At 35.2% G+C, this 11317-nt stretch overlaps 1 long non-coding RNA gene across 1 annotated transcript; it reads right to left on the bottom strand.

The window, feature by feature from the left end:
• Positions 1-2428: 2428 nt before the first annotated feature.
• On the bottom strand, positions 2429-9910 carry LOC128550882 (uncharacterized). Its single transcript, XR_008368530.1, has 3 exons — positions 8395-9910; positions 3332-3442; positions 2429-2743 (listed from the first exon to the last, which is right to left on the bottom strand). It is a non-coding gene; the product is annotated as an uncharacterized LOC128550882 (long non-coding RNA).
• Positions 9911-11317: the final 1407 nt, after the last annotated feature.

The raw sequence follows: 11317 nt of genomic DNA, 5'->3' as shown, positions 1-11317 counted from the left end.
TTTTAACCATGACCTATGACCTTCATGTCTTTTTAGGGGTCATCTACTGACCACAGACAAACATCCTTCTGTCTAACTCCTTAAGTAACTGAACTGAAAGCGTTTTTAGTGTGAGCGTCACTTTGTCATTGTTATTTGACCTGCTGATCCTAAAACATTAATCAACTGATCACAGACAATCATCCTAGCCGTTCTCCAGATATTCAAGAGACTGTGTTTCAAATCATAGTGGTGCATACGCGTTTATTTTGGTGCGGAGAGCAAAATTATTAAAAATTTTGGAGGTCATTTTGACCATGACCTATGTCCTACTTATCTTCAAACAATAGGGGTCATTTACTGACCACAGACAATCATCCTATTGCAGGTCTAAATCCTCTCAGGTTACTGAGCTGAAACCGTTTTCAGTCCGGTTAATGATCACAGTGTAAACAATCAATTTTAGTAACTGTGACTATGACCTTGTCCTACTGGCATTAAAATGACCATGACTGGGATCTGAACCGCGATCCAGCTGTTCCACAGCACAAAAGATCAACTTAGCTAAACGCTCTATACCACTATGCCACAGAGGAGCTTTCAAACTTTGCTGATTATTTAAACTATTTCATTTCAAACCAAAGTTATCTAGCTGAAACCATTTTTTTATTTTAAGTAATAGTGGCCTTGACATTGACCCGAGTGACCCCCCCCCCCCCCCCCCCCCCCGCCAAATATATTCTCAACCTTTGTGTTTGATAAAATGTATCTACACAGCAAGTTTACCGACAAACAGGTGAACCCAAATTTTAGATATTGGGCGGAAGCCATTTCTCTATTTTTAGTAACAGTGACCGCCGCTAATTCTACATTATAAGCTTGTTGTACGTCAAGCTTCGCTGGAAATGAAACAAGTTGTCGCTGTCACAAATTAGCTTTGAAATTTTCTTTTCCATTTTCATTCTCGAAGCGACGATGACCTTTACCTTCACCTATCAGACGCTTGAAGCAATAATGGTCATTTACTGACCACACACAATAGTGCTGTGAAATGTAATACATACAGGCCCAAACGTTCTCCATCTATTGATTAGAAACCATTTTAGTCTAAAGGTCATTGTGACCTTGCCTTTGACCTTTTGACACCAAAACATGTGCCATCAGCTAAGCACAGGATTTTGACAGTCACAGGCCAGAGTTTTTCCTTGATAACTATTATTTTGACCCTTGAAACAGTCGTTTTATGAAGTTCAATGGCCATAGGCCAACACATTCTCCAGCTCTAGATTATAACCCTTTCCGTGTATATGCCACTGTGTTCTTGACTTTTTTCGAAACGAATCTTTATAATGATATTCTATTGACCACAGGCAATCATCCTACACAGTCAGATCATTGTAGACCCTGGCTTTCTCCAGATCATTGTAGACCCTGGCTTTCTCCAGATCACTGCAGACCCTGGCTTTCTCCAGATCACTGCAGACCCTGGCTTTCTCCAGATCACTGCAGACCCTGGCTTTCTCCAGATCATTGTAGACCCTGGCTTTCTCCAGATCACTGCAGACCCTGGCTTTCTCCAGATCATTGTAGACCCTGGCTTTCTCCAGATCACTGCAGACCCTGGCTTTCTCCAGATCATTTTAGACCCTGGCTTTCTCCAGATCACTGCAGACCCTGGCTTTCTCCAGATCATTGAACACTGTCATTTTCCTCCAGAATCACTGCACGAACCCTGGTCTGCCCAGACAAATTAGACCCTGGCTTTCTCCAGATCACTGCAGACCCTGGCTTTCTCCAGATCACTGCAGACCCTGGCTTTCTCCAGATCACTGCAGACCCTGGCTTTCTCCAGATCATTGTAGACCCTGGCTTTCTCCAGATCACTGCAGACCCTGGCTTTCTCCAGATCATTGTAGACCCTGGCTTTCTCCAGATCACTGCAGACCCTGGCTTTCTCCAGATCATTTTAGACCCTGGCTTTCTCCAGATCACTGCAGACCCTGGCTTTCTCCAGTAATTAATTAGAAAAACTGTTTCAGTGTTAAGGTGACCGTGTCCATGACATTCGATTCACAGAACACCAAAACAATAGAGATCACCAACTGACCACAGACAAATATCACCGATGCCATATTGTTTTAAAGGGGAAAGGATGCATAATCATAAGTTCAACGTCAAATCATTTATAACGCTGAACTATCTTTTTAAATAGGGCCGCTAATAAAAAAGATGGTATTTTAAACATTTCAAAAATGGCTAACAATGTTGTTATAGATTCATATTTATAGTTGTTTTAGTTTAAGATGTAGAACACGATACTTTCTTACGTTCTAATAGAAAAAGTGAGAAATCATTTTTTTCAGAATTAAGCATTTTCATTTTTTAGTGTCAAAGACTGAAAAACTAATACTTAACTATATTTACAATAAAGTGACTTCAAAAATAACACCATATAGCTGGATATCATATTTTAAACATTTTGTTTCAAAATCTGCACACGATAACAACAATTCCGTATAAATCATATCATCATAGGAATAAAAGTCATATGGAAGTGTTTAGACATCAAGCATGTACATTATGTACATCACCATAGAATTTACACATGAAAAGCATTGTTCATAGACCATAATGGTATTGACATTTGGTATGGACATAGAAATTTGCTCTCATTTATTGTTACACTCTGTATTGAATTCCTATCAGGATAAATGAACTCGTTCCAGTCTCATTTCACCAGCGTTGTCGAACAGGCGTTATGGAACTGAAGAAAATAAATATTTAGTGTCTTTATCAAATAGATAAAACAAAATCATGTTGCATATACATACTAAATTCAAATAATTAAAGTAAGCTGCCGATAGAGAAGTAGTTCAAAATTTCAGAAAACAATGGAAAATAAAGGGAGTTAGAAATATTTGTATTAACAATAAAGTGTTGTAGGAGAGGGGGTGTAGTTGGACATTCTTACAAACATTAGAAACAATCTTAGGAGCACAAAAATGAAAGACGAATACGCAGATAAGTATTGTTTTGGTATTCCCAAGTTAAGTGTTGGGTGTAGAAGAGATGGGGATGTTGAAAACAAACGAAAGTGTTGAATAAAGAAGTTTTCAGCAGTGACTTTATCCTTGCAGGCATCTAAAGCAAACACTGTTTCCCTTACACCGAATCAAACTTAAACTGAAAGCAACGGCAACGCCGATGCCAGAGCGAGTACAGTAACTCAGACGTTTTTCGATTCACTGTCGAGCTAAAATGAAAAATATTCAATACTGAAAATGTCGATGATTTCTGTACCTATATATATTTCGATATATGTAAATAATTTTATTCAGTCTGACAAACATACCTAAATCTGTTCTGTCCGTACTTGTAAGTTGATTTCTCATGCGAGGACACCTCTTAGTGTTAATGTTTTGACTATTCAACAAGCTTTTTAACTGGTTTCTAGGATGAATGTCTGAAAAATACAATATGCCAAAATACAATCGTTCATGGTACATGTAGTATCTTTCATGCGCCATAGGTACGAAAATTAGCATAATTATTTATTATGTACACTTACGAGATATGAAAACGCAACAAAAATATGCCTGAATATATTTTTACAACAAAAAGCATCACCTTGAAATGTTCAACACATACGCCTCTCGATACTCTATACTCATTGTGTTCAAATTTAAGCAGCACAACAGACCGTATGATTAACACAATGGGTATAGAGTATCGAGGTCCGTATGTGTTAAACATTTCAAGGTGATGTTTTTGTAGTAAAAATATATTCAGGCATATGTTTGTTGCGTTTTCATATCTCGTCAGTGTGTATACAAAATCAAGGCTTGTTAATTAAACTAAGCGCGAAACGCAATACATCAACCAAAATAATGTCGTAATCTTTGATTATTTCTTTAAGTATTTCAATGGGCGTCAGTAATAGATATGGTAAATTGAAATGGGTAAAATGCAATAGGAACTGGCGACCTGTGAGTTGTAACTAATATTCGTTTTTTTTTTGCCTTAATTCCATTTTATCTTAATGACAATAACCGTGCACTTTATAAAAATGTCTCTATTGTCAAAGTCTGAAAAGTCTGCATTAAAAAATGCGAGAACTAAGGATACTAAAACATAATCTGCACGTTCCTTTTTTTGTGTATTCAACTGAATGCAAGGCTGTAAAGTCATTTTCCACTTCGATCAGAATCAGTTGGCAAAGATTTCTAAAAATCGGTAAGATTTCTGACGTAGTGACTCGGAGTCGAGGAAAGTGCTTCCTTTCCCGGGGTTTATGCGCCCAATTTGAAGAAAATCCTCCCAATAATAAAAATGTTACAGGCGAAAACTTAACTGAATTGAGTGACTCAGTTACTGTTTTTAACAATAGTTAGCCGTGGACTGTACCTACAAGTCACGTGGGTTCCCACTGGATTATAATAATGGTCGTAAGAGTACTTCTGAAAAAACTGAGAAAAAAATCTTTCAGAGATTTCTTACCAAAACTGTTCGTACCCATATTGAAAAGCTCTTAAATGTGAAACTACTGGTTATAATATACTTTGTTGATACGTTATTTTTTGCAGCTGTCAATAATGAAAGGTTGTATCTATTACTGATGGTGGCTGAATTCTGCCAGTGTCGTTCTGTCAACAGAACAAAAGAATGACGTTTATGCTTTTGTTCTCCCCTTTTCCAATTTGGGTGCGCATTCTGCTGAGCGGCCCGAAAACGTCCAATGAATATATTCGGCGTTGCGCGTTCGATAGAGCAGCGCAGTGTTGTCATGTTTCAAGGTTATAAGCAGTAATCGGCAAAAATATGCTTAAATGTGCCCCATTATTATTTTTTGTTATTATTATACCAGAAGTACAAACGCCCTTCAATAAACAGTTCAAAGGCATTACATATGCAAGCAGCCACGGCGAAATTCGTCAGCACAGAGAATTGACCAGGGACAGAGTGAGAAGCCTAGACATATAGGAATCTTTTTTGATACGATGTCGACAACTTAGTAGCTTTCGATGCAGTTGGTCTACCGCCTGGGTGTCCGAACGCGACTCTTCTGAAGACAGTGCTTAGTTAGGTGGACACAGATACATTTCAGTCGCGATCGACCCCGCTCTTGACTAGGGTTACCTGACCACGCCCACCTTATTCGATTTAAATGAGCACGCTGTAATGAACATCAATTGACTTCTTTTTAACTATCCTGCCATTTCATCGATTTTACATGGCTGTCGACGTGCGACGACAAGATGTTCGGCGCGACAGGCGCATTCGCTTAGTCTTTGTTGTCCTTGTTATTTTTAGGGACCAGAAGAGGACGAACAACGCCAAAAGGAACGTCATTCTTCTTCTGGTGGGGCCAGAACACATGACGGGACCAACGCTCCGAATGTGAAAACTCAGAAATGTAGCAGAAATCAGCCACCATCTTTACTTACAATATTAATTGTTGAATCCTGAATCATATGATATGTAACAGTATCACATATAACTTATATAGCAGTATTTCTGTCAAAATGCGTTTCCGTGGTGTAGTCGAAAAAAGTCACAAATAGATAGATCCTAATCTTTCCATTTTAGCGCATTTGCGCGTAAAACGGGGGCCAAATGGGCATTATTTCACTCACTCGTGGAATGTATTTTACATAAAATAAGACACTTTTCATGCTTTTATTCGCATGTTTTCGAATCGTTTTATTTGAAAATGAAAGTAGGGTGTTTATTCTCCGGACCGCTTTCTGAAATGCGGCAATATGAGGGTATCTGACTTCAGCTGACTTACATTCCACTGCATACTATTCAACACCCCTTCTTCTTTTCGTTTTCTTGTAGCAAATTTATGGATAGCTTATGGAAAATAGGCCTACGGCGTAGTGAAAATCTAGAAACTGTATCAAAATTGATCTGAAGTAGCTGTATTTCATATGAAACAAAGAACAATTTTTTTATTGGTATATAGCCTGTATGATTTTATGTTCAAGTTATGGACCTTTCAATGCAATTTCCGAAAATGTATAGGTCATAAGATAAGGGTCTTAAGTAACAGTTACGAGTCGTCGATTTGGCAAATTAGGCGATCTTTTCGAAAATTAGATAATGATAATATCTTTGTATTGGCATCATGAATATATAGAAACGAAATATACGTGTTGAAGCATTAGTCCCATTTTCAGTTTGAATAACCCATGATTTAAGTGAAAATCGTAACTGATAAAGAATGATTTAAAACTCTGGATTCATTCAGTTCAGTATGTAAGTCAAATTTTAAATTGTAGTATGCTAATTACTGTTTCATTTTTATTCATTCACAAACAGGGAAAATTCCTCTGTTTTATCAAGGATGCAAAGACTTGCATTCTCCATCATACTAATTATTCATACAATTATCATTACTTTAATTAGTTAAGGGAATAATGTTAGAATAACGGACTCTTTAAGAAAACATAATTATGACAATCCCGGATGACTTAGAAAAGGGTTCATGTCATATTCCAGAAAGGACATTCAAAGTCTTGGTAAAAAAAACAAAAACAACAAACATTGACGAGAAAAGCAAACTCGCAGGCCTTTTAGTATATTTTTCATCAAACCCGACCTTAAAAATTCACACACGGTATTTTTTGGTTTTGCTGAAGTATAGCAGTGTGTTTTAAGTAAATGAAGTCAGATGAGAAATTTGTATCTATTGAAATACAATCCAATGGTAATAACTGAATACAGTAGTTCTGAATGACACCACTTAAATAAAATATATCAGTTACGTTATGCTAGCAAAAGCTAAGTTTGGCCAAAACTGCATGGATCATTCTAACCTTTCATGCGAAAACCAAAACAGCACTCTTTAATCTTGGTTTGACCATATTTTGTTGCTAATACACGAGTAGACTATCTTAAATGTCCGCATTGCTTTTCTTGTGCAACGAATGTTAATGATTTCGTAATTGTATTTGCCCGAATAAAGGCAATTTATTTATTTTCATATATTTATTTCTACCCTCATTAATAACGTCATGGTGCCTGTGAAACAGACATTTTGATGGGACATTTCCAATGAATTTTGATTACAAGTCACCTCCAAAGCACCAAGTTATTAATTAGCATTTGTGTAATCAATTAGAAAGGACATACAATATACTTGGTTTATATTAATTTATTTTAGCTCGACTGTGATGAAATATTGACACTTATTAAAATTGCTCTCGAGCTCGTTCCCTTGAAAACAATCCAAGTACTAATATCATATGATAAGACGTGGTCATGATCCAAGTGGGGCCTGAACACTTGTTCTCCGGACTGAGCGGCCGATAACCTTACCACTAGATCACCGTCAAATATAATGTATTTGATTCTGGCATTTCCGAGTTTAGTATCTGAAAACGAAAGTTATGTCTTTTCCCAAAGAGTCTCTGTTTGAACTGTCTCATATGTAGGTCGCTGACCGTAGTTGACTTGCATTTCACTGCATAATATTCTATTCCCCGGTTCTAAGATATTTTTTCGGGGGAAAAAGGTATAAGACTGAGTGAGTCTTTAAATATTAAAAAGCTGGCTGGGGAAAGATTTAAAATTTACCGTAACTGGAAACTAACTGTAAACCGAGTCGTCTGCTCGCATTCGGAAAAAATCCGGGAAATTCCGAATCGGTCCGAGTCTTCATTTTAAAAGTAATAGTGATGTTATAAAACAAAAAGGGTAAGTTAAATCAAATATTTTTTTTAAAATTATTTTTACACAGTTGAGTCGAGCGATAATTTTTCTGTAGAACATCACTGAAGCAAAAACGATTATTTTCTCCATTTTTCGTACTTTGTACAATATATAAACAAAACTTATGTTACGCCTTAATTTTGTTATACTCTTTATACCTTTTACGCATTGAAATACGTTAACTTGCTTCTCTATGTGTTATGCACTAATTTTGTTGTATTCTTTATATGTGCTATACATAAAAAGGTTAAAGGTCAGTAATTCAAATCCTTCTTTGTTTCATATAAAAAACGACAACTTCAGGTCGTCCTTACGTATCTTTAGAGAACATCACTTTTTCCTACACCTATTTTTCATGAAAGTTCTATCACAAATTAACGAAAAAATGAAAAGAAAATAGGGGGTTATGTAGTTCCTAGTGAAATGCCAGCCAGTTGTGGTCTGCTACCCTAAAAATGGTGCATATTTACTCTCGTCCGCGCAATAAACACCTACTTCCGGTTTCGATCTGCAAAACTTGCCATGTGGGGTGTATGAACATGAAAACCGTCTCATTTCATGCAGAATGTCTTCTAGTAGTGAAAAGCGGTGATTAAAGCACTCGTTCTACATGAATTTGCGCAAAAAATGGGAAAATTAGGATCTATTTATTATGGACTTCTTTCGACACCACGGAAGCACATTTTCGACCGAATTACTGACCTTATTCCAAAAGATGGTGTACGTCTATGTGCTATGCATAAAAAGATGTGTTGGTATATCTGAAAGGATGGTTATTCTTTCGGCCTGTACTGTATAGTGCCCATGGCCGTTAGATATAGGCTCCTTGCTACAAGAGTTTCTTTCTTTTCTTTCTCCGCCTCATGGCTAAAGCTGCGGGGATACTAAGATCTCTATAAAAAGAATAAAAATCTTGTCAGCTCCCAATAACATTTATTTTTCTACGAAGCCAGAGGTTTTTTTGTACAAACATTCATATACATCACATACATAACATCAAACATACATTCAATCAATGCTCAATAAACTTTAGAAAGTGATAAGTAATTCACCAAGCCTAGAGACTAACTCTTTAATGAACTAGAAAATCATACTCTTAAGTTTCTCAACCAATAGTTGTAATATAAACAAACAAAAATCCTACCATACTGGTTTCTTTCATTTAACCGACACTCAACCAACATACTGCCTACTCTAGATTTGTTTCTTAAATACATTGAAATGCCTAAAAAGTTATATTTTCGGTTTTATTCAGTTATTTAATTTCATTAATACATCTAAATTTGTTTTCCTGTGAAGAGTACTCAATGCCTAGAACATTATTCCAAAGGACGAAAAACGCAAATGAAATAAGTTCTCAATGAAAGTACGCTTTAACTGATCGATAATTAAAGTACTCAATACGTTTCTTTTCTTTATAAGAATAATAACTAGTTCAGATTTCATTATAAAACATAATTTCTGTAATAAATCAACAGTAAAAAGAATCTACTAAATCTTACTCATAAACAAAAATACTTTGAAGTTTTCTGAATAGCGAAATGCATATGTATAAAACTAAACCATAGAAGTACAAATCTTACACATGAACAAAAATACTAAGCAGTTGTCTGAATAGCTGGATAGATATAAAACAAACATTTCCAATACACATGTGCCTAGCATTAAGATAAGATCTCTGTTAAAATTTAAAAGTTACCAATCCAGATTTTACAAATGTGAAAAAAAATTACAGAGTACAGAATTTGACTTACCTATAAAAAGAATAAAAATCTTGTCAGCTCCCAATAACATTTATTTTTCTACGAAGCCAGAGTTTTGGCTTTCTCGGGGTAGCTGATGTGCTTATAAAGGATTTGGAAACGGTTGATTTCTTCGAAATTATACAATTAAAAATCTTATTACAAATTCAACTGACCAATGAAAAATACGTACATAAAATCGGTTCGTCTCGGACCCTAAAACAGGATTTGGCAAGTAAGCAAATTAACTGCTATAAAACTGCCCGTAATACAGAAAAATGGTGTCTTAGTAAACCTTTGATGACGCAATCTAATCCCTATTTATTGATTAAAAGTCATGTAACTAGTGTGCTAATTGTAAAAATGTGTTTGATTAAAGTCGTGTAACTAGTATGCTAATTGAAAAATGTGTTTGACATCTCGGTTAGATATTTCTGTTCAAAGGTCCTTATGCGTAATCGCAGGTAATGTATTATTAAAGGGATATAGCGTTAGACATCTTCAGGCAAGAGATTTCCAATTTACACATACCGTTCAATTATATATCTATCTTTTATTTGTTTAGATCTACCTTAACATGTTATATGTCTGGACATGTCGAATTGCTTAGACTTCCAAATATATACAATTATTAGAAATCAAAATTAAAAGAATTTCATACCATATAACAACAATTTACATCCCCTTACTTATAGTTATTAAAATCAAAATTAATAAAGAATTTTATAAAATATACCAAAAATTTACTGCAGAACACTTACCCTAAATTTTGGCAAAAAATAGACATTTACAACTGACATCAATGGAAAACAAGCGTGGTACGATTAAAAGTCCAAAGGGTAAGCGAAAGCGTAAACTTACAACATTTAAAATTATATCATCATTTAGATGAAAGATTAAATCAGCGAATGTCACCGAAGCAAATTCGTTATTTTAATCCATTTAAAAGATATAGCGAATAAAGCGAAATTATCCTTCTTTATTTAATGTGTCAAAAAACCGATAATACCGATTATTGGAAAAATTGAAAGTTCAATATGTACCTATAATACTTTTTCCATAAATATAAATAAAGAACAGGACTCCTTCTTTACGCTATTAGAATATTTTCACTCGTGCGAAAAATCGATGGGTCTAATTTTCCCATTGTCCTGTGCGCGAACAGAGAGGGATCCGTTTTCCATTTACCTTAGAGAGGGATCCGATATGCATATACACCATGTGATCATTTCTTTTAATAAAGGGGCTTGCTTTGTTTACAGGTAATGAAGGAACACAAAGGCTTTTTAAACGTTAAAAGCTTATTATCTCAGCACATGGTAATAAGAAAAAATGAAACCATTAAATGCCTCCGGATTAGCTAAATGATGTAACTGAAGCAGGTCTTTAGAAGTTTCCATCAATTTTAAAATCAATTTAATATAGGCTTAAGGGTTTCATTTCATTTCTGAAAATCAATTGTAAACCTTTTCATGCACAAACTGGAAAGCGTATGCACGCAATCGATACACATTGCAATCTTGGATATTCTGGTAAGATACAATAAAACGTGCTGAAATACGGAATATAATTACAGATATTTACGCTGAAACAAGTAAGCAAAGTTTTTTTCTATGAAGATATTAACATTATATAGCATTTTATTTTTCATAACCGAATATGTTACTTAATATTTTCTTTTTGCAATAAAATACAATATTTTCATGTGAAAATAACTGGTTTGCACTGAAGAGAACTGTTTGTAAGATGAACGCATACATTATATAACAAATTATGTATGTAATGTGGAGAGTTATTAAATTTAGATTTAGAAACAAGTCAAAAGATATTCTGCGGCCAGAAGTTATACAGACCAGAAATTGATTTGCGATTGTTTTCCGGAT

Source organism: Mercenaria mercenaria, chromosome 19 (genome assembly GCF_021730395.1).
Source record: "Mercenaria mercenaria strain notata chromosome 19, MADL_Memer_1, whole genome shotgun sequence".
NCBI classification, from domain to species: domain Eukaryota; kingdom Metazoa; phylum Mollusca; class Bivalvia; order Venerida; family Veneridae; genus Mercenaria; species Mercenaria mercenaria.
Note: the sequence above shows the minus strand (reverse complement) of the source record. Positions and strands in the feature narration are given on the sequence as shown.